The 23,995-nt window shown below is 39.7% G+C and overlaps 2 protein-coding genes across 3 annotated transcripts in view; one reads left to right on the forward strand and one right to left on the reverse strand.

Annotated features, from left to right (window-relative positions):
- Window positions 1-12,443, reverse strand: part of PIK3C2A (phosphatidylinositol-4-phosphate 3-kinase catalytic subunit type 2 alpha) — a 73,574-nt gene extending 61,131 nt beyond the window's left edge. The window contains exons 1-2 of the mRNA XM_074884519.1: window positions 12,379-12,443; window positions 5,992-7,649 (exon numbers count right to left, since the gene is read on the reverse strand). The gene's annotated coding sequence lies outside the window, so the exon portion shown is untranslated. The remainder of the gene's footprint in view (window positions 1-5,991; window positions 7,650-12,378) is intronic.
- A 104-nt stretch (window positions 12,444-12,547) lies between these two features.
- The window catches only part of NUCB2 (nucleobindin 2), a 31,062-nt gene continuing 19,614 nt past the window's right edge, over window positions 12,548-23,995 (forward strand). The window contains exon 1 of one of the 2 annotated variants that reach the window (XM_074884523.1): window positions 12,548-12,769. The gene's annotated coding sequence lies outside the window, so the exon portion shown is untranslated. Of the gene's footprint in view, window positions 12,770-12,858; window positions 12,986-23,995 lie in introns of those variants that run through there. The other variant, XM_074884524.1, reaches the window with a different exon arrangement.

The following is a 23,995-nucleotide window of genomic DNA, read 5'->3' on the forward strand; positions in this document are numbered from 1 at the left end:
CCTTTTAGAGAATTCCTAGCATATCTCTGAGTATGCATACAGCTCTCACTAAAGGGGGAAGATACAGATTTGAAAGATTCCTCCTCCCCAAATTATTGCTATCACAAGTCCTACAGTTTGGAACAGTCAGGCTAAAAATCCTATTCTCAGTTAAACCACTTCTATGTGCTTAGTTTTTCTCACATCAGTTTCACAAGCTTTGCAGCCACCATGGCTTTCTAAGGAAAAGGACAGATAGCCTGACAGCTGTAGAGGGCTTACACTGAAAGCATTTAAAGAATCCTTCTTTAATCTGATTTTAGTGGAAATTAAGCTTTACTCATTTTCTATTTGCACCAAAATTAACAGGGTTGATCTCACAGATAACTAAAACATTCTCCCAAAGTTTGGAATCTGTTATGTGCAGTCTCAAAAGCTTTTATTATGTTGCATTCAGACAAAGAAAGAACAAACGAATGAATGATTCAGAGCAAAAAGCTGAAACTATCTGTTTCCGTGACAGTGTGTATCATAATGTAATTTGTTAAGATTCCATCTGACCCCTCAATAAAGGGGATTTGCAGCAAGCCCTGGAGTCTCTGAAAACCAGGCCACATGGTGGGATGTGGTTAAGACTAGAACTCAGGTATCCAGTTTCCCACAGGCTCTTCCATAACTGATTGTTTCCAGAAAGTCCCTTTTAACCCTAAATTACTTTAAAAATACTCACAATTTTTTAATCTCCTTTCCGATATCACAATTCTGAGAATTCACTAACCTTTTGGAGCGTGATCACCAATAACATTTTTCCACTGCTGTATTTCTTTTCCTTTTTTCCCTTTCTTAAATAAGCATATAGGTTAAGGAAGCTCAAATAAGCATGCTAGGTTATTTCACCACCTAGCATTTTAGTGACCTAACCCAAGTCATTTAGGGTCAAAACAGACTTTCACAACACTGAAGACCCTGCAACTCGTTAGAAACCATTAGTTCATCAGGAAAGAACAAATGTTGTATTATGCTCTCAACTAAGTGCACACATAGAGATTAGAGAGTACTAACAGAGCATGACTAGCACCTTTGCAAATAAAGGACTTCAAAGATAAATACACTGCTTGCCTAATGGCAAAAGGCAGACAGATGTGATGACAGAAGTAGATCTTGTATTGAAAGCTTTTTTTTTTTTTAAACCCATGCTTAAACTGTATGTCCTTCTGTGATCATTAAGCACTGGCAATGAATGTTTATTGTAAATGAGGATTTTTAAAAAATCTCATGATGATATTTTGACTGGCTTTGAAAACCCTTACATGATTAAATAACTTGATTGCAGTCTACTACTAACCATTAGTGGTACAAAAGCCAGAATATTTTGATGCAAGACATCAATTCTTGCCCAAAATTTGAGTCCTATGAGGGACCCTATGTCTACAGTCATTAACATGGAGGGAGTTTTGCCTTGACCAGATGATAAAGCCTTAAGACTGTGTTTGAGTATCTAAAAAAAGCTTTGTGTGGTCACTTCAGTTGGAAAAGTTCCTTAAAAACCTCAGAAAATAGTATTAATTTTAAAATAGCATGGGAAGCAACACAGAGACTGTGTAATTTGTTGGGTAGGTTGGGGAAGGATGACTCCTCAGAAGGATTTGCAGGGGCTCTACATGTCCCTTTGCACAAGAAGTTTTGAGGAGAAACTCAGAAAGGCCAGGGAAGGATGAATGAAAAAGTTTTGTTGCAAGACAGGCCTTCCAGTTGCCTGGTAACGAGGCAACTGAACCTGCACCATTTCTTAGATGAAATTATACATCCGCAGCCTGAGGCTCACAGAAAGAGTTTGATAACGCTTTTACAACAGATACAATTTGTTTAGGCAAACCAGTTTGTCTTGGCTTCAGTTCACCAGCCTGCAAAATGGACATTATCTAACTGTGGTTTTGTGAAACAAGGAACAATTGCAGAGTGCTTTCAGATAGACTGATGAAAGCTCTTACTTCGTACGTTACATTTTTATTGGTGGAGGGTATAGAACATGGAAGGAAGTGAGATTAAGGCCAGAAGAGGTGACAACATATGCAAAGAAAATAAGGTCCGGAAGAATTTTTGTTGTCCTGATCTATTTTACAGGTCAGTCTGTCTCTCAGACGTTTCCATCTCCACCACCTTTTAAAACTGTAAATGCTTTTGCATCAAGTACCATAAAGAAAGGCAGTATTAGCTACCTTTAATCCAGTGTCAACACCAGAATAGGAGGCAACATGTAGCTAACCAATTCTAGGAAGCTCTTAGATGTCAGTTCACAGGGCAGCTTTTCCACTTCTAAATTGTATCAACAGATTTGGAATCAAAGCTTCTGGTTTTTATTTCCAGTGTGGCAGTTGCTCCACAACATGGAATAACTTATTTGCTTCACAATCTATGAAACCATTGGCTTAATGTTTATCTATTTCACAGAATAAGTATGAACACTAACCACTGTAAAGTATTTCATATTAAAACTGCCAGTAAGAAGAAACAGTGTCTAAGTAATTACAGTGTGATGGCCATTTGGTTGCACAAATGATTTGATGTTGGTCTTCCAAAATTATTTTAAAGGTATTACTTTTATATTCATATCACTATTTAATTCCTGTTTCTGCAAAAACATATTCTTAAAAGTGAGTGTTATTTGCAGGAGTATGTAGCAATCTTGATTTTCTTTCTCCACAAGGTTTCCTGTACCCTTTGCTTCAAACTGTCCTTCCCCTGCTTCCCCCCATGACATGAGTCATTCAGGTCAACCACATAACTTTCCATCCAAACTAGATACATTTGGTAAAATTACCAGTTAGATACCAAAGCAAATGTCTAGGGTCCATCTTTTGAAATAAAGCTCAAGATATGCAACAAAATGTTATACTGATCTGTGAGTTTTCCTACTCCAGGATATGTAATTTCTTTTGAAAGAGCTCACGTGAGGATTTATTTCCATTCCTCTGCAGTAGGCAGAAGCCTGTATTTCTATTTTCTAGACACACAGCTCAGCAGAGGCAAGAACAGGATAAACAATGCTCTTTTAAATATTCTCACCCAGTCTTATTAATATTTTTGGAGGTGAGGAAAAATATCTGCAATGCAACATTAAACATGTATGAATTGACAAAGAATAAGGATCAATGGTTGATAAAGTACAAAGGGTGACAAAAGCAGAGTGAAACAACTTGTAAGCTACTTTTATGTTTAACTAGGGTTAACGTAGGTCAATACAAACCATGCAAATTCCTCCCTGCATATCTTTTGTAGAAATCTTTTTAAAATTTCATCAAAGAAAAGAAAAGTTGGGATGACTTCCCTTTCTGTAATAAAGTTGCCCCTTGCCACAGATTATTTATACATCTTGCTCATAATATTACTTCTGAAGAGAAAGTGTTTCATCTCTGAAGTAGACAAAATGTTTCCTGATGGCCAGGGTCCAAAACAGCGCAGGATGGAGTAGAACTTGCAACCATATCCTCCCATTCTTGTAACATTCAAATTTCCTCAGCAAGTTTTTCAGGAACAAGATAATGTTGGGGTCCAACAAGGATACCAACAATACTTTTTGCTAAATACTGTTCCTTTTTCAGTGTGAGGAAACAAATACATATCCAGTTTGTAACTCATTGATCCAACAAGCACATAGATACATTTTTGTGTGTGTTTTATTTTCAACTTCCAAAACTGCAAACATTGTCAGCACTATTCTACAGATGTCCACAAACATGCATATTTCATTTTGGCATAACCAGATGAAACAGTGGACAAAAGGGTGCTTCACACTGCTGAGAGTCTAGAAAGATTGGGGAAATTGCTTCCAGAGCAGAAATGCTCTTGCTACCCTTTCACTGGAAGATTCAGTCTTCAGCACATTCCCCATGGAAGTGCAGCAGGGAAAAACAAATGGACTCCAGACAGGTGGGGGACTGGGGAGTGAGAGCCACCTCTCCTCAACCACCTCTGTGGGGCACAAAAATGAAAGGCCATAAATTCTGGTTTAAATCCTCCACTTTCCTATGTCCTGAAAAACACTCGATACACACACTCACCTGCATGCTTGCTCACGCTTGTGCACATGTTCACACTCACTTGCACGCTCACCAGTATGTACGCACACTGATGCATCTTTACATTCACTCCCCCCCCCACCCCTGTGCCCATTTGCTCATACACAGACTCCTGTGCCATCTCACGCCCATGCTCACATGTACTCACTCACACTCACTTGGTCCTACAGCTGCACCTCCTTGCACTCACACATGCTTCCCACCCATCCTTTGAGATTTTTTTTTTTGCTAGAACAACTAATCATTCATTCTTCAGTTACATATTTTTTATTTTCAACACCAAGTTCTGCTAATGGCACTGATTGTTATTTTGTCTGCAATTAAACATAAATTCTCACCAGGAACTAAAGCACCATAATTTAAAAACCTAAAGGAAAAGGAAGACCTTTGGTTCGTACAATTCATGACGACACAAGGTAATAGCACTTTTCATCCACAGTGCTTAAAGAGCAGAACTGTACTTTCACAACATGCACAGGAAAGTGAAAAGTGTGTTCTGAACTTTAAACTCTCAAAGGTACATCAGATTCTACCTCATCTTCTCCACAAAGCAGTTAAAAAGCTTATACTTTAACTCTGATTTGCAGTCCAGTCCAAAAGGTGGGATAAATTCACAGAGCAGAAGACAGTTGAGAAATTGCAATATGCAATACCAGGGAAAGACAGGTAGCAATGTTCAGCATGCACTTTTGAATCTGCCATCTGATTTGATTCTTTTTTTTCTTGTGTTATAAGAAATAGTGACCACTTCTATTTACCTCCAGCATGCCACTCATTACCTTACAGGAGTAGACTTGCATGTCATGTTTATGATACAGGTGTACCATGGATTTATGCAGTAATACAACAATCCTTTGCATTTTATGCTATCATTTTCCTAACAATTCTACTATTCCTAATACTTGCTATTTTGACCACCACTGACTATTGCACTATTTTCACAAAACTTTCTTATTATACAGTCTAAGCAATAACAGCTAGTTTAAAGGTTGCCCTTTTGGATTAAAAAAACCAAGACCGCCTTTTCTTCAAGCCAAATCAGTTTACATTACTAATATATCATTTGCTGCTTTATCACCCAGCTACTGAGTATCATGAGATACTCTACAAATCTAAAGTAAAAGGTCAACTTTTAATTTTACTACTCTAAGTAATTCCCTGTCATCAGCAAACCTTCTCACCTCATTTTGTAGCCCCTTTGGGATCATTTATGACAACACTGAAGCACAGAGGCCTGGTACAAATTCCTGGGAAACATCACTGCTGACTTCCCCCTATTAGTCCAAGGTTGATAGAAAAATAATAATAAATAAACAAAAAAACCCTAAACACCACAGGAATAAAACCCCCCTGCTGACTCCCCGTTTTTTTCCCTGGCAATAACTGATAATGACATGCATATAATTATGACAGGACAGAAGTAGATACAATTTTAAAAGACAGGCATTTTTAAAAAATTACTACCATGATTTTGTAAATATCTGGTAGATACTTAGCTTTTGCTTAATGTTCGGATGCTACTCATCTGCTTTATGATGACAGTGGCATTATAGAAACTGCAGATGACTTGAAAAAATATGTAATAAAATATTGATTTACACAAGAAATTGAATAAAAACTGCATCAGGAATAAAGTGCTACATTTTCCTTTAATGAGACATTTATGGTACTTCTTGTTCCACAGGAGATTTGTGTGATATACATACACTGTATGTCCTTTACCACAAGCCTTTTTTTTTTGACTTTTTTTAATGTTTCCATTAGTGGAAATGAGAAGCCAAAAAAGTGCTGTAAGTGATAACACTTCTTGATGGAACCACAGTACCCTACCTTTCACTTCTTGTTTTTCTTGCTGTTCGTTATTATCTCATTTCCAAGCCACCCTCTTCAGTGGAGAGTACCAAAATAGCTTGTACCAACTCAGATGTCTTACCTCCTTCTCAAGTAAGATATGGTTCCTCTTCTGTCTTCTCTTTGTGTTGCTTCAAGTCTGAAGTTATCATGTCCTGTACCAGTATTCATATTTTTCTACATCTTCAAAACAGTGAAACCTTTTTTTGTTTTGAAACTAGGTTTTCTTCCTCAATTTACTCTGTTCTTCCCTTCTGAATATATTATGGGTCTTGCCTCAGTTCTATGTGTTTCTCTGACCACATCTCCTTCATTGTTTCTAAAGCACCCTGCATCTTTACCAAGTTTTGGTAAATGTGCATGTAAATAATCTTCCCCTACAGAATAAAAACTGTCTATTTCCTTTCTAATCAGTGTAGAGCTGAAATTTTCAAGGAAGCCTCCCTTCTTCAATCTAATCTAAAGTCCTGAGTCACTGACTTGCTCAGTTAGAAAAATATATCTTATAAAATCTTCCAGAAATGTAAACAAATACTCAAAAGGAAGTAGGCATAGACCTAAAAATATGATTAAATATTTTGCTGCACCAAGGCATAAATATCCCTGTTTCCAAATAAACTTACTTGGCTGATAAACTTCTGTTTAAGTGTTGCTGAAGGTAGAAGTTGAATCTGATTAAGCATATTTACCTTTATAAAACATGTCCAGTTGAAACAGAATCCTCTTTGATCAGAATAAGACTTATTATTTTTGTTCTAGGGTAGACCTTATTAAAATTCAGTAAATAAAATTTTATATTATGAAAACATTTTTTTCTCCTCATCCTTTCCAACCCTTTCTAAGTTCACAGTATAATTCATTTTTTCTTTCACTTACTATATAAAGAGAAAAAATATTTTTTATAATTTTAAGATTAGAAAATCAATCTGAAAATTAATACATCACCGAAATCTGCAGCAGAAAGCCAGTGAGGTACATGCCCAAGAAAGGATAAGCAGAAGATGAGAGATAATATAGGATAGCTTTAGACTTACAGACTTTCACAGACAAAGAGCTCTCTTGTTCTGTGTCTGAGCTGTTCAGTACCTAACAGAAAAGGGACCTGGAGATTCTACCACTGCAATATAAATAGCTGCAGTTACACTGATAACTCATCTTCATTCTAGAATTTGGGTTTTGGTCAACATTAGAAGACAATGCATTTTTCTCCCTGCCTCTCCAAATTAACCAGTGTAATGGAATTCTCCTCAAGAGCTGCAATAAATAGGTTCTCATTATATGTCACTGAATAGATGACTAACACCAGAACAGGAATAAGAAGTCTCTAATAACTAACGAGAACAATCCATCTAGTTTTTCTTTCCAATTAATCACATGACGTGACCAGAGTGGATCCACCAAGGGTCCAAACTGCAGGCACTCCCAGTCAAATAGGCACACATCCCACCCCATGGCTGTGGTCATGCTGCCAGATATGCCCCAGATCATGGGAGGGGGCACTGGCACAGCCCCAGAAAAGCCAGGGATCCACCCTACACAGAGATTCTCCACCCTTCAGCTAAAGCAGGTTCCAGCCTGACATGAAATAGCCACATAGTACTTGGAGACAGAAAAATAAATAGCATAACTAACTAGCTATGGTAGGCTTGTGATTGAGAGAGGATGAAAACAATCTTGAAATAGTCAAAGCAATGATAGAAATCTTCACTCCAAGCAGCAGGCCTTACAACAGCATGGGACCTGTGAGAAGAAGAAGAAAAAAAAAGATATTAGCATCTTTCAGCTGTTGGTTATTTGCTTCTAAAATTACAAAACCTTGCTGCTTGTTTTTTCCACTAAAGGGTGAGGTATCTCAGGTTTAGCATAGAATAGCTGCCATGGTGTAAGAGCATGTCATGGTTTAATCCACAGCAACTTATTAATGAATTCATACTTTTGGCTTATGAAACAACAGCTTAGAAATATTCCCTTCTTCCAGACTGGAAGGAGTTCTTAAAAGTGACTGAAATTTTCAGCTCTGAATTGCAACATCTGGATTAGTTCTATACAAAGTCTTTTATTCTAAATTTCATTTCCTAGAAAGGCTTGTACTAGCCAAAAGTAATAGAAAATGCCACCGCAATTCTACAACAGAAAGATGTATCTTGCCTCAGTAAATTCATCTCAGTTGTACAACGAATAATTAATCAGTCCCAAGTCAAGTCAAGTTAACAACAGAAGATCTAGCAAACTTTGAGGCAAATATTCTTCCCTGCATAAAAGACAGACTACTCAAAAAAAAAAAAAAAAAGGCTAAAATTACAGCATAATTCCTCTACTCCCTTTTTAGTCAGTATACTCGTACCAGGGCTTAAATGTAAGGAAGTCATATTGTTGAGAGAAAACCTAACCCTGTTACAACAGGAGACAACGCCCTCAAAATATGTAACTCTGGTACAGAACAGTCTCCTGAAAGCCAGGATATGGCCATAACTGATAAGCTCGTGGAACCAATACATTTGTATAAAGACTTTCTGACTACTTACATATACAAAAAAAAAGGGTACTATTAATCAGGGAGGATATGAGCTGTACTTGTTCAAACTGGGAAAAGATTCTAGGCAGAGGTCTGCCAGAGGGAGAAAACTTATGGGCCATACACTAAGTAGAAACTCATATAACTCCTCTGAAACCAATGCCTCCTCAGGGAGACATAAGCCACAGGAGAGTCTCACCAGTGAGCTAATTGCATTCTTGCCTGCCACTTTCATGTGAAGTCAACAGCCCTCCCACACCAGATAAATTAGCCAATTAACCATGACACTCTTAACTTTACAATCACTATTTTATTTCCATTTCAGGTCTGTGGTTAAGTGTATTAACTCATTGCTGTTGGGAAACACAGCAAACGACTTCAGCAGCCTCAGCTCTGTGGCCAGCAGATACTCGTACGCATCACAGGAAACCACACGTTGTGCTAGTTAAGCATGAGTTTTTCAATACGAGCATTGCCATGACTGTAGAGGCACGGAGAATAAACTCTCTTCTCATTTCTAGGTGGTTTTTTCCTAACTCAAATGGAAGAAGTTATAATAACGCTTCTTCCAGTGGACAGGTGGGGGGAGAAGTACTGTAGCACCAGCCTTGAAGTTATCAGTTTACTCTGTTGTTAAAACACAAACTAATGCTATTGTTAGCCTCTCTCCCCACTTTTACTCTGAGAAAATTATGTTTGCTGCTGCCAATGGCAAAAGTAGCATCTGTCACTGTGTTTCCCAGAGCAGAGAGACAGAAGAGGAGATTTAGGAACCAGAGTTTAGGACTCCTGTTTCAGAGACATTTGACTACCTCTTTGTTCTGCTGATGGGAGTTTTAATATCAATAACCTTCCACAAAAAAAAATTAATAGCAAAAAGTATCAAGGGCACTCTGATATATAGGAGTCCTTGTGAAACCCTACCCATTTTTACTACCGTACTAGAACAGTGTAACAAAACGGTATTGCTATGGTATGTCCAGCATTAAGAACAGTGTTTCTCAATTTCAGATTAAGGTAACTGCTTCCGTTGCAATACTAAAATCCTTAGCAGTTTTCAAATCTTGCAGCTTCCTGCATGTTGAAACTGGAGTAACGGTTTAAGACTCCAAAAAGCATCTTCTAAACCATCTAAACCAGTAATTGAACAGCTTTAGAAGCTGTGTGGCTAAAGCCAGGGGAGATCTGAGACAAACAGACCCAAAAAACCAACAAACCCAAAGGAATTAAGTGAAACAAAAAAAAAAATGGCAAGAGCCAGAAAAAAGCGATTCAATCTCAGTAAGCGTAACACCATCTTGTAACTTATAACAGAAGGAAAAACTGCTTTAGAAATTTAAATAGAAAATTAGAAACTAATTTAGAAATAGAGCAGGAAATCATAACAAACTGAACCTTGTCATTGCATCAAAGTGAGTGTATTTTAATCTAATGGTATACACCAAGGTTCATTTTCTTGTATTCAGACATGCCAGGGCTTCTCATGTATTGGCCAGTGTCAGCACAGCGATTGCACCACTGCCTGGGTTGCTCTACAGGATGTTTGCATACACTGGCCATGGCCATTTTTACCATTGGATATTCCAGATCAGCCATTGAAGAGCTTGACATTGTGCCTGACTGAGGAAAACAATGTTGGATGTCCCATATTACCATTGGCATCAAGGGCACAGCTCCACACAGCTTTTTTCCTCTTGACACCAACACGTGTTCAAAGAAAGTCCATCTCTCCCCTATGCTCCCCTTAAAGTTGCTAATAGAGGCAGAAACACCCCCCCCACCATATATTTTAAATATCCAGCAGCAAATTGATCTGTCCTGCAGCTTTGCGAACACTTGTTCACATACAGAAGACAAACCAGCAGCATGAGGTAGGCTATAACCTTAAATTAATTTGCAAAAGGTGAGGATGATCATGTTCCCAGAAGGCCAGCTAAGTCAGTTACGGCCAAACACCACCCAGAGCACTAGAGGTTTTCTTTCCTGCCTCAGCACGTAACCAGCTCCTGACAGGGCGGAGGTGAGGACGCTGGGTCGCTGCCACGCAGGCAGAGCACGATCTCCCTGCCTACAGTGTGTCATGCTCGTGGGGCCTGTGACATGGCAAAAGGGCCGGTCCCAACCAGCTCTCCTTATGCAATGTCGTGGTTTACCCTGATAAAATGCAGGGCTGCAAGTTTACAGTTCTTTTTGCGCATATTTGTGGCACATTTTTAACTGAACTTTAAGTATTATTGTATATTTATTTCACCTGTCCCATCAGAATGGCTATTTAGCTTTTTGTCATAAGCTGTTTGTGATTACTGACATGTACAGATGAATTTACACTTAATAAATTCCAATGCTTCTGGGTCCTAAAAATTATTGTTTACAAACTAGTAAAGAATACAAACTGACCACAAAACTCCGTTTCTAAAGTGAAAAATACGGTGGAAAAATTATTTTATAGGATTGAACAGTATTTCCTTGAGAGGAAAAGCTCCAAGTAGTGCCAGCCCTATTACATTAATAGCTTTCTGTTACCACAGAGGTCATTATAGACAGTTTACATTCCCATTTTTCTTTCACATGCATAACCCAGAAGCTACAATTTCAACCACCACTTTGGACTCCTCATTATAATTAAGCATTCGAAACCCCATAACAGTTTTGAGTATCTTGCCTAAGCTACACAAATCCCTCAATTTTTTTTCTTATTTGTGTAAGCTATTGCAACAGTTTCTTAAACAAAACTTAAACTAGCTTGTAGCTAGTTAATTATCTTGTAAATCAGAGTAACAGAAATGTAACACAGAGCAATAAAACTTTTTCAAGCATTTGTACGTCTGTTTAAATATGAGTAGAGGCTCACAGTATTGAAACATGTAACAGGTTACAACTGGAATCTATGCTTATTCCAGAAATAGTTGGTTTTTATAGGAACTATAGACTATTTGCTAGTATTTTCCTATCCACTAAAAATAACTTTTCTGCATAACATATGATCACTTTTAGTGCCCAGAACGCAGAAAAGATACTAAACCTAAAAAACCAGGTACTGCACTTCAAAACAGGGTGGGAATGGAGATCCACAAATCAAACCCCAAGCTTACACCAAGCATAAACAAATGTGCAGGTTGAAAATAGTTTTCTAACTTGTTAATTAACACAGAGGTCAAGATTTTTTTCCCCCCTTTTTCTCCTCTAACAGGAAGGGACAACCAAGTCTGAGCACAATAATGCTCAAGTGGGTGAAAGAGAATTAGCAAAAAGAAGGAGCAGTCATGGAAAAGGATGCCTGAAAATACACTTTCAAATTCTCATGTATCAGTTCACGATTGGACACATAATAGTAACGATTTACTGCAACCAGGAGATTTGTGCGAAATGCCTTTCGGCGTAAGGAACGAGCTCTCTCAAGGGGCACGGGGGGCAGTGACAGGGCTCCCACAGCGGACACGGCAGGGAAACGAGCTACCGCGAAACAGCTTCTGGCTCTGGGAGCTGCAGAAACTTCCGACGACCTCGCTGCTCCCCGCAGCAGCCGCCCGAGCGACCACAAGCACCTTTTCCTTCTGCAGCGCGGCCCAGAGCGGCGCGGCCGGGCGGGGCGGGGAGAGCGGCGGGGTCGGTTAACCCTTGCAGGCGGGGGGCTGTGCGTGAGCCGGGGGTGTTTAGAAGACGGCGCTGCACCCCCAGCCCGGGCCATCTCTCCGCGGAAGCCGCAGGCCGGGTCCCCTCAGACCCGCCTGCCGCTGACCGAGGCGGCCGCTGCAAAGCGGCCCGGGGCCGCCGGCTGAGGCAGGGCTCGGGCAGCCGAGACAGGGGGCCCCGGGGCTGCAACTCGCCGGGGGCCTCCGCAGACTAACGGCCCCCTCGGCGCTGCCCGGCGCAGGGACGGGCCCGCGTCCCCACCTCCCCGGTGACGCCAGAGGCGCGCGGCCGGAGCCCGCCCCCGCGGCGACCGCCACGTACCTTCCCGGCGCAGGCTGCCGGGGGACGGCCCGCCCTCGCGCGCAACCTCGCCTCGGCGTCCAGCGCTGCCCAATCAGAGCGCTCCGCGACGCCCGGACGGCGGTCAGGCCCGGCCAATCCCCACGCTTCGAGGGGCGGGACCTGTCCCCATGGCAACGGGAGCCGAGGTCGCCGGAGCGCCGTGGGGCTGTCGCGCCGTACCGTACCGTACCGTACCGTACCGTACCGTACCGTACCGTACCGTACCGTACCGTACCGGGCCTTGCCACGGTGCCGAGCCCCGCAGATCCTCAGGAGGACGCCCGGGGGACGCTCCGTTCATCCCCGCGCGCAAGCGACACCTCGCCCTGAAGAAGCAGCGGCTCCTCTCCCGCCGCAGCGGCACGGAAAGGTAGCGTCGCCCGTCCCAGGCCGCCCCCGGGGCGGTGATGCCCCCCTCGGTGGCGGAGGGGGCCGGCGGGCGCCGCCCCGCGGGCGTGGAGCCGGGCGGAGGCCTCGCGGCGGGGCAGCTCCTGCCGTTGGCCGCCGGAGGGGGGGGAACACGCGCTCTCCCTCGCCGGTGTCTTACCGCCCGCCCGTCTGTCAGATTTGAAAACGCGAAATAACGGTAACGCGGGGGGAAACGGCGCGCGCCGTGGTGCCGGGAGGCGGGCGGGCGGGCGAGAGCGGCCCGCCGGGGCGAGGGGCTGTCTCGCGTGTGGGGGGCGGCTGAAGTTTGAGCGGGAGCGCGCGGGGGGCCGGCAGGAAGGAGGGTCCCCCCGCTCCCCTCCCTCCCTCCCTCCGGGCCCTGGGCACGGCTGCCCCCCGCCAGAGGCAGCGGCTCCTCAGGAAGTAACACTCGAGCAGCCCCGCGGTCAGTTTTAAAGCACCGGCAGAAATTCCTGCGTTCCTGGCAGCAGCAGCGAGATCCCGACCGGCTGGTAATTGCACAACCGCAGGAAAAGCTTCTGCCGCTTTGTCCGGGAGACTAGACTGGTTTCACTGGAAGGGGTACGGCTGTTCAGCATTAGGCTTACTACAGTACCCCTGGAGGAGCTTGGTAAAACAGTGTCAGGCTAGCCGCTGTACTTGCAAAATATTCCAGAAGAGGAAAAGGTTGACACACAGTTGTAGAGAGGTAGCTCTTTTTTCCTGAAATGAACACGGCTATGGTTTTCAAAAGAGTTCACGTTTGGCAACACTTTTTAGTAAGCTTATGGGAGAAAAAGCCTCTGCTCTTTGAGTTGCAAGTATTTGTTGTGGAGAAATAATGTCCAGCATTTTCAAAATTAGACCATCACAGTGACAACAATGAAGCATCAGTACACCACAGTATAAAGTTCAACGTGGAGGTTTTCTTTGCGGTTTTTTTGTCATCTTGTTTTCTCCTGCTCTACAGAAAAGTCCTGTAGCTGACTCAGTATTGGTGCAGTTCTACCCTGAATTCTGAAGTGACTGGCCCTCTCAACCAAACAGAGCAGCATAGGAAAGGTTCCTACTCTAAAGACTGGATAGGAGATGAAAAGCCACTCAAAAATTGTTTGAAACCAGTTTTGTTGTAACCCGTATGGGCCTCTGCTTTAAGACTCATGAAAGGTTTATGGGAGGGGCCCACATTTCTGTGAGCACTTAAGATCCACTTACATCTCTTACTGTCATTTGCTACACAATGATCTTGTACAGTCACAGGGCAACATCCACCATGGGCCGCAAATTATTAACCTGATTACATACAGTACCTCCTAACTGTGATTATGTATTTTCCCTTTTACTCACTACTGTAGTCTTTTGGATGGTGGCAGTATTTTATTTTAGAATAAGATAATTATATTTAAAAAAGTAATAACGTAAGTCTATCTTTAAACAAACTGTGTCCACATAGAACAATGTGAATCTCGTTCACTTCTAACCAAGACAACATAAAACAAAGGGGAAAACAAAATTATAAATTAATATTGCCCATTGAGTCTGTTTAAAAATTCCATTAGCTATTGGATGTGAAGGCATACAATGTAGGCATCTGACATCAATTTGCTTGTGACTTGATGCTATAATACAGCTTTGAGATACCATTATTTGATATCTGAAATTATATTCAGAAAACCCCACCAATAAAAACTAAGCAACAAAACCAGAAAGGATTATTTTTTTAATAAGACCAAGGAGAAGTTTCTGTACCTTGGCTGTGTAGTAATGGTAGTACTGCTGAGCATAAACTTTCACTTCATATAAGCCAAGTTAAAGGTTTTCTGTCAAAAGCTGCCCCCAGGTGATACACACAGAACTGAAATTGTAATCATGAAAGGGGAGAGCAGTAGTTCTCTGAGATAATAAAAAAAGTAAAATATTATTATATTGACTCAAATGTCCAAGGTGTGGAAATATTGACTCATACTTCTAGTGATACACTGACTAAACAAATGCGCTATATGAAAGAAAGATAAAATCCTTTACTGTTAAGTTAAAAGCCAGTATCAGTGTTGTGTTGATTTGAACTCCTGTGCAACAAAGATGTTTATCTAGTGAGGTATTGTGCTCTTGTCTATTTGATTGCTCAGTAAGCAGAAGAGATCTCTCTGAAGTTCCTGTTAGATACACATCATATCTGGCCAGGGAGATGCTTGTATGTAGCTAAAAACATGGCCAGGTACTTAAGCCAAATCAAATGCAATCATGGGCAAAATTCAAGTTAATTTCAACAGTTTTTGCTCTTATGTACTACGCATGATTTGACAGCTGGAAGAAGGAAAGAAACTGCATTTTATTAGAACCGTTTTAATCATATTCAGTTGAAAATATTCATCATAGGTAATTCAGGAAATATATGGACTCTTTTCATGATTACATTTCTTATGCCTTATATTCTTTATAAAGCAGGAGTGGGACATTTGTGTATATTTTGATTCCTAAGCAAGTAGAAATCAATGGGAATTAGCGAATTATGGAAATAAATCTCATTAGGCAGCTATCATTAAGTGCCTAAATATTTTTAAATCTGGCTCCATATCATTAGCTCTAGATTTATTCTTGTTAGCTATTTCGTATTTTCTTTCCAAAGGAGAAAAAAGGTACCTTTAAGTCCTGGGGCATTTAAGGTTTACTTTAGCAACATCATTTGTTGCTGACTACAGCAAAATGTGTATTAGTAGAATAATTGAAATACTTTTTGATTTGAGATTAGGGTTTGAGCAAATACTTCAGTTGCATGTAGTAGCATATTTGAAATGAGGTTGCTTTTTACACCAGCACTGACAAAATTGCTGTTCACATTTATACAAAAGGAATTTGTGAGATTCCAGGTGTGCTGTTGTATTTTGTTCTGTATGGGAACTGAACTTACAGTACAGGAAGCTATTTTTGTACTGGTAATTATTCTTTTTAATTTGCTTTTGAAGTTGGTAAGAGTTTTATCAAGTATGCACTGAATTCAATACAAGTTTTTGCCCGAGTACTGGCTTCATGAATCTTTTTTTTTGAGCCAACTTTATTGGAAGGAACAGATAAAATCATGCAAGTTCCTTTTAAAAACAAGACTAATATTTCAGCATTCTTCAGTTAGTAAGGTAGCTTTGTAGATGCTGATATTTATTTTTCTGAAACAATGATAGGGAAGTTCTGTGGAGACACGTAGTATAAATATGTATATTTGTGTGTGTGCACACAGTTTTTTAAATAATGAACCATTAACATTGCAACAAGAAGAAAAACAGTTTTCTTTTCAAACTTTACTTATGATGGAGCTAAGCACGTGTAGCAGCAGCCATACATTTTGCTTCTATGCCATCTTTATTTCTGGACATACAGTTGCCTTGTAAATAGTACTTGCTTCTTTCCCACTTGAGCATTCATAGTTTGTGTTACTATATAGTACCCCCCTGCATTTGGGTGACTCATTTAATAAAACAGCTGATGTATATATTTTTTTTTTAAAGATTCTGTCAGCAAATGTTGTACTACACACAGTTGAGGCATGCTGTCTTTTCTGAGAAGCTGAAAAAAGAAGCTGTTCTGTCAGCCAACTTTTAACTGTAAAGAGAATGAAGCAGATGAAGTGCAGTGAGAAAAATGCAACAAAGTCAAAAGAAAAGAATTTAAGCAAACAGGATGAGAAGAAAGGGTTCTGCTGCCTTCATGTACTTAAATAATACCGGTTTAGATGTTTATGTGCAGTATTAAAATGTTTCTTTTAAAAATAAGGAATGTCTTCTGGTGCAGAGAACTGAGTGGGATGTACTCTAACAAAAGATTAGGACAGCATGTCTAGGTTGAACCCTGTTGGATATTGGCTAGGAAAAAAAGAAGCAAGATCTGAATCATGGGGTTAATGGACAACTTTGACAGAAGAGAAAAAAATGCTTGAAGGATAAATGAAAGGAAAACTGTTGCTGCTTGTGTGGGTGGGACATTTACTGAAAGAGGAGAGAAGAAAAAATGATGCTTACATCTTAGCTTTTAAAAGGATGAATTCGCATTTGGGAAGAAAAGTATGCAGGTGTTTCGGTGTTTTGAAAGATAACTTGTAAAGGGAAAACTATTGCAGGCTGCAGCCATTTCCCTTTTCACATTGTTTTCTGCTCATGTCTTCAATGAGAAATCTATATTTAGAGGACTGGTGACCTAGTGAAAAGACATCTTCACCACAACCCGAGGTTTAGCTTAGCATCTTGAGCTGAAACAGGTTTTTGCACTTGCTTCTCAAAACCGTTGCCACGTTTTTCCCATGCTAGTACCAGATTACCTCGTTGGACTAACATTGTGAAGAAGATGCATTAACTATAGATTCATTGACTTTCATCGTTGGTTAAGGTATGATAGCTTTCAGTGTCTGTGCAGCGAGTCCTTCTGAAAGAACAGGGAGGGACTGACACTGATATTTTAGGTGTTTCCAAACAGAAAATATGGCAGATGAATAATCTGTTTCTGCCTAATTTCAAACATTTAATGTATTTTTTTAAGATTTTATGGTCTAATCAATTTATATCTTTGCAAATAATTTTTAAAGAAATGGAAAACCCCATGGAATTAAACATTCTGTATTTAAACTGCAATATATAGACAGGTATATCACTGTTTCAGAGAGGTGAAACAGATTCAAGATGCTAGATGGCTAGCTCAAACTGCTGGAGGAGTACTTTACACAGTTCAGACATAATATTTGTAATATTCTCATTTTGGTAGTGAGGTTAGAATATTCTTAGAAGGATGAAGATTAGTAGATCTATTTTATCTCTTTCCTGTTTTGTTTTGGTTTTAATTTGGCACTGCATATGAAGATTGTTCACTTCTCCGATGTACAGCATTAAAATAGGAAGTCACAGTACAGTCTTGACTATAGAGAATATTGCTATCATCCTGCATTGTATGTCACACAGGTTTAATGACTTCCGTATCAGATACAGCAGGTGTATGTGAAATTTTATGAATAGGTAGGCTTATTTGTGGATTTTATAAGTCTGGATTTGTGTTTACATTGCCCATCATGGTGCGCACGGGTTTGTCAAGAGCAGACGTGCAATATGACATTCACAGTGTTGTGCTATCTTGCTTCACAATCATGCACTGAGCTTCTGCATGTGCAGACATTACACACTATACATGATGTCACTATATGTTTTTGTCTATCTCAGTTTTAGAAAATTTGACATTGGGTGTTACTTTTTAAAAAATATTTGTGCTTTGCTAGGAAGGTGATGGAGACATCAGTACCAGAGTTATGCTATTTTCTGGGCAATAGGTGCTGAGTTAATGAAAAGTAAATTTTCAGGTTTATATTATAAACACCTGGCAGTTGTGTAAAATAGGTGTGCTAGTGCTATGTTTAGGTGCTTGTGTTAATGTTGCTAAAACAGACTTCAGAAGCTGCATTTTGTACTTACCTTTCAAAGCCCATAGCTCTTTATAATTCAAATGTCTGATCCTACCCCACTGAAGTTGATAGGAATGTGTGATTAACTTTAGTGGGATCAAGATCAAGGTTGCTGGCAGACAGCCTGCTTCTTTTCTTTTCCAATTGTGTTTTTCTGTTCATGCAAGTACATTGGTGGCTCTATTTTCTGCTGACCATCTCATTCTTTTGGCTCTTGCTCTGTTTTTTTTAAAATACTTAATACTCAGAGAGATTTTTATTTTTCATTTTCCATGAAAGCTTAGGATATTGGCTCTGCCTATAAACACAGTATTTGTCAGTTTGAGAGCACTGCTTTTATGATTAGTTCTCTTTATGTATTACAAGTAGAAATGTTTGCTTATCCCTCTAGGAAAGATGAGATTATTTCTGATACAAGCAGATTAAAGTTATGCTACCTTTTAATGCAGGTGGGCTACATGTCTTTGACTAAAATCACTTAATTTCCATGTGACAATTGTAACATTAGCTCTGTCCATCTGCTTTAAGAAAGTAACCAGTCAGCTGGGCAGATCCATAACATTTTATATTTCTGTTAAACTATATAGCAGTAGGAAGAATAGTAACAATAGTTGGCTCAAGTGACTCACCCATGGCAGGGCATGAGGATGTATACTGCGCGTTACGTACCACAGATGGCAATGATCAGATTGACATTGCTCCTCTTCTGCAGCACTGTGATTGTCTGTTGATTTGGTGGCTCCTAGTCCTTACAGAAGAAACCACAACCCTGGGTCAGACACATAGATTCACCCTAAAATGCCTGGGAAGGGATGGGCATCCCGGAATGTGTTTCTCAAAAGTCAAGAACTCTTGAAGGTAGCTGGTAACAGGCTGAGAGTGGAATGAACTCTTAGTAGTAAAGTGTTTAGTAGGACAAAAACTGGAACCACAGTTTTCTTCTCTTCCTACCTCTTGTCACTCTTCCCTCTGGTTGCTGAATTTGAGAATCATGCTGAGTTTTTTTCTTGCAGCTGATTAATGTTAGAATTTGCAATGGGCCTGGTTTCTCTCTTCTAATATGTGTCAGAGTAGAATGTGCTCAGTGATTCAGGTGTGACTGTCACACTCTCAAGGTTGAGGCATAACTCAGTTGCCTGTTTTTATTGAGGGAATTTTGATGAATATAGCCTTGGACTGATACCTAAGTACAGTAACTGTCTTCACTAGGTAATTATTTTTTATTCTAATAAATGTATTTCCAATTTACTTGGTATAGCACAGATTGTGTAAACAGTTGGGTTCCTCAAAAGACTATGGGAATTCCTGTGTTAAGCATTTGTGTCTGCAAAGTCAGCTGCAATGGTAGAGATATTTTTTGCTTATCCATTTTGGTCTTCTCTGCTTTTAATTCTTCCTGACACCTGTGGATTTTTTGGCCTGTTTTATCAAAAGGACTATAATAAAAACACCCTATGCACAACCTGAAACAAAACTGCCTGATGGGCAGTAGGTAGCCTTCTTTTCAGAGCAGTTTACTACATTAAATAGATGTGAAGAACATATTGTGATGTCATCCAGTCTTTCCTATTATGTATGACAGCATGTAATTACAGTGGTTGGTATTTCCACAGGAACCCAAATTGCCCATGAGCACAAGTCCCACGAAAAGTCAGCAGATCCCCAGTGGTACTTAGTTTGCTTAGGGCTTTTGGTAGATAAGCTCTGCTGACAACTGCAGAGGTAGTTTAAGATGATATATCTCAGTTGCCCATCCCAAATCTGCTGGAGACTAGTGCTTCCTCACATGAGTTTTGGCAGACCAACACAGTTGGTTATACCTCAGTTGTTTCAGTTCAGCATGGACATTTTATGTATCAGTTTTCCTGAGTAGCAAGGGAAAAAGTCTTAAAAATTTAACAGTGTGCCCTGCTTTGGCCTAAACTGACAATCCCCATCTGCACAATTATTAACGTTACTAGAAGTTGTAGGTCAGCAGCTTAAAAAAGATTATGGCTTTAACATGGATCAAAGACCAGGTGTCATTGTTGAAAATGTTGGCTTTAAGTACTTGCTGTGGGCAAAGAATGAATCCATGCCATAACTGTGGCTAGCACTTGAGTTTCTGGCTTCTCTGCCGTGGTTCATCTCACTACATGACCTTACATGAAATGAGCATGCTCAAATAATAGCCACACAGGATTTTCAAAAACACTGTTTACAGACCTTACATAACTGGAGTGGCTTATGACAATGTTAAATTACTTTTATTACTATAATTTTGTATATATGAAAATATTTTGGTTGGAAAAATATTTAGCCATCTATCAGGGGTCCAAATTTTTGCGTTATCAGAAGTTACAGTTTCTTTAAATGAACACTTCAAAAATACATGACCTTTAAAAAATATTTCTAAAAATACCAAGAGTATAGTTATTATACTCATATACTTTATAAGTCTTTTGGTTTTTATTGGTTTTATTTTATATCCATTGCCTAGACTTCATGCATACTAATGGCCTTTCACTTACCAGTTTACTAGACTTATTCGCATTCTGCAGTAATTCCAGCAAGGTGGATTTTTGTTTTGCCTGTAAATTTTTTTGACTGTGGTGCTCTGTGCTTAGAGAAGCTATTGCCCAGGCTGTTCGTCCAGAATCTTTCAAGCTAGGTTTTGAGGTTCAGTTCTGTCCTATTCATTTTTAAATGACACTTAGTTGACAGATACTGAATTAAGAGTTTGTCTTACTTTTACTTTCTTTCCTGTTTCTTTCATCTGAAAAAGTACAATGGCTTCCTCACAACTGTATCTCAAAATGCTTTGGAAGTCAACCATCAGCTTGCAAATATTCTCAGTCCTACCTATAGAATTTATAAACCTTTCTTGTTAAGAAACAATGCTCTGGTAAAATCTGTAGCATAGCCTAGGCCACCCAAGATTCTTGTATTTCAAATCAGACATTAAAGGACTTGAAAAGATTCAAAGAAGACTAATAAACATGATCAAAGGTCTGGAAAAGCTTGTGTAAAAGGAATCAGTAGGTAAGCTAGTATTCTTTAGGCTAGAAGAGCAAGGACTGGTGTATGATCACTGTTGGGGAGCTATAATATGAAAATGGTAATTTAAGAATAAGTTGGTTACATCTCTTCCATTGAATGAGGTAAGTGGATGACAGATTCAGAGCAGAAGTGGTTCACACCACGTTATCTGTGTAACTGCTTGCCATATTTGTCACGTTACAGGTAATTTGTTACAGAAACACTGTTTCCTATTTCTGTCCAACCTGTGGCATAGGTTATTTCCACTTTCCATTTGTTGTATTCAAGCCTACATGATGATCTAGCTGTGTTTGTATTTTGACAGGTATATCAAAATGCTATGGTAAGGATAAAATAACAGGCAACAGTGGTCAGAGAATGACTAACACTAGACATGGCAATCTACTTCTGGAAAAAGAGGACAAAATTAGGTGACCTTGTCCATGCAAGACAAAAAAAATTAAGTGACAGTAGGGTGATGGTTGTCTGCTAGCTAAAAGAACTGATGGCCTGCATCACATGTATTAACTTATCAGTGTTATCCATGCTGCTGATACATAAAATGAGCTGTGCCACTAACAGATACAGACTCAGCTGACTAGCTCTAGTTCAGGACTTCGCAGCAGCACTGTTGATCTGCCCTAGTAACCTAGCCTGGCCTGAAGATCCAGTATGAGGAGGGGAAGGGAGACTTCTGGGCAAGTCCACTAACTTGGTGATTTGGTCTATAGAAGTCATCCAGTTAGTACTCAAAAATATTCAGTCTTGGCGTCTACATCAAGATTAGGAGGCTTGAAAACCTAGTATTTGTTAGTTATTATCATTTCCTGTCCCTAAATCTTGTTGAAATTACAAACCTAGGCACAGCGTTTACACAACAATATTCTGTAATTAAAACCATCTGAAATATCGGAACCTAACTCCTTCATTCATCAGCTCTATAAAGTCACTGCAAGCCAACAGCTTGTGTAGAAATTAACCTGTCAGTTCCAGCAAATCAGTCTGGGTTTGGGGTTTTTTGTGTTTGTGTTTGCTTGTTTTAAAGGAATGACCTAGGCAAAGCTAATCAGACTTGCTGTTGTGAATCTGACAGTAGTGCTGACATTGAATCGAATATGGTCAGTATGGCAGCAACAATAGCTCCTGCTATTCCATCTGGTAATGATCAGATGTCAGTCATTTTTTAAATTAAAGTAACAGGTATTTGCTATAACTGAGCAGAATCCATTTAGGCTTTTTGTTGAAGATGTGAGTAAGAAAAAACAGTTTCAGAGAATTCTTGTCATCCTTGAGCCTTTGAGATATAAACCAAAAGATGGATAGGCAGATATATTTTTATCTCCTGCTATTCCCTCATCCCCAACAAAAGAAAGAATATCTCTATACATCTTGTATGCATTTCCCATTTTTTTCTTAATAAGAGTGCTTTTTTTAACGTAATAGTTATATGAATGAAGGGTGTCAACAATGCTTAATATTAAGTAGGTACCGTTATCTACATTTATTGCATTAGTAAAGGGGCAGCTTAATCCAAGCAAAAGTAATGCTTCACTATCAAGTACCAGAGCATGTAGTCAGGAAAACTGGCACTGACACCATAATTACAGTGTCCCTCCCACCCCCCCAAAAAATTTGGTGGGCATAAGCATTTTTGATAGAATTACTTGCATGACTAGTTAAAGCACTTGTACAGAAATTCTCCTTGTAGCAGGTATACTTTGGATTTGTTTGACTGCACGTTTCTTCAATATTATGTCTCTTTCTTTGACATATCTAAGCTAATTTTAGACAGTATTTGACTGGCAACTTTCACTTTCCAGGAGGTGATTTATATTACTAATGTAACATTGGAGTTTACCCAAGCTTTTTATAGAATATCCAGACTGTGGACTGTCATAGGTTGAATTGGCTGAATTGTCTCGAGAGCCTGACTTCTCTGTCAGATGCTGGATTACCATTTCTCTTTTAGCTGTATTTCCTGTACTCGCACTAAGTATTCTTATCAGTTGCTGAGTGAATTGAGCTATTTTCAACCAAATTTGATAAGAGGGGGAGAAGACAGAGGTCAAGAACTCTCAAAGTGCTTGGTGCTCATCAAACTACGTGCAAGTTAGCACCATATAAGACACCAAAGAAAGTCTAGGGGAGACTGGCTTAATAAAGCCCCAGCCTCATCAACAATTTCAGGTAGTGTGAACACTTTTTTCAGGAATCTCTGTCAACTTGAAATACAGATATAGCATGGATAGTAAAATATTTTTCCCGCAAATAAATTTTGACTCCAAATTAGGCACACTACCCCATTGCTGAAACATAAAAACTACTGGCATTACTACACTAAGATTTGATTCAGTGTCCATGATTATCTTTCAGAGTTTGCCAGTAACTTCAGCAAAGACAGGATCAGAGTAGGAATGTCAGTATTAGTTGTGAAAGACTTGGCCACCCTAAGCAAGTGTATGAACGTTGGGTGCTCCCACCTGTTCTGCGTAGCCATTGATAATACCTTAACATGTTAAAAACCTCTCACCATTTACAGTACAACTGTAAGGTAATCTGAGGAAATCTGCTTGTGTAATAATGGCCTTTAAAAATCAAAGCTGTACTTAATTCTTTGAGTTTTAGTGTTCCTTGAGAGCAGTAGAACATGTGGGAAGTGGGTTATTACAGGTATCTGTGTAGAAACGTAAAAAAATTCTAATCAGTACAGTATGATAACCTAATTTATGTTAATTTTTGTGACTTGGTCTCATT

The sequence above is a fragment of the Strix uralensis genome, chromosome 15 (genome assembly GCF_047716275.1).
Source record: "Strix uralensis isolate ZFMK-TIS-50842 chromosome 15, bStrUra1, whole genome shotgun sequence".
In the NCBI taxonomy this organism is placed as follows: Eukaryota; Metazoa; Chordata; class Aves; order Strigiformes; family Strigidae; genus Strix; species Strix uralensis.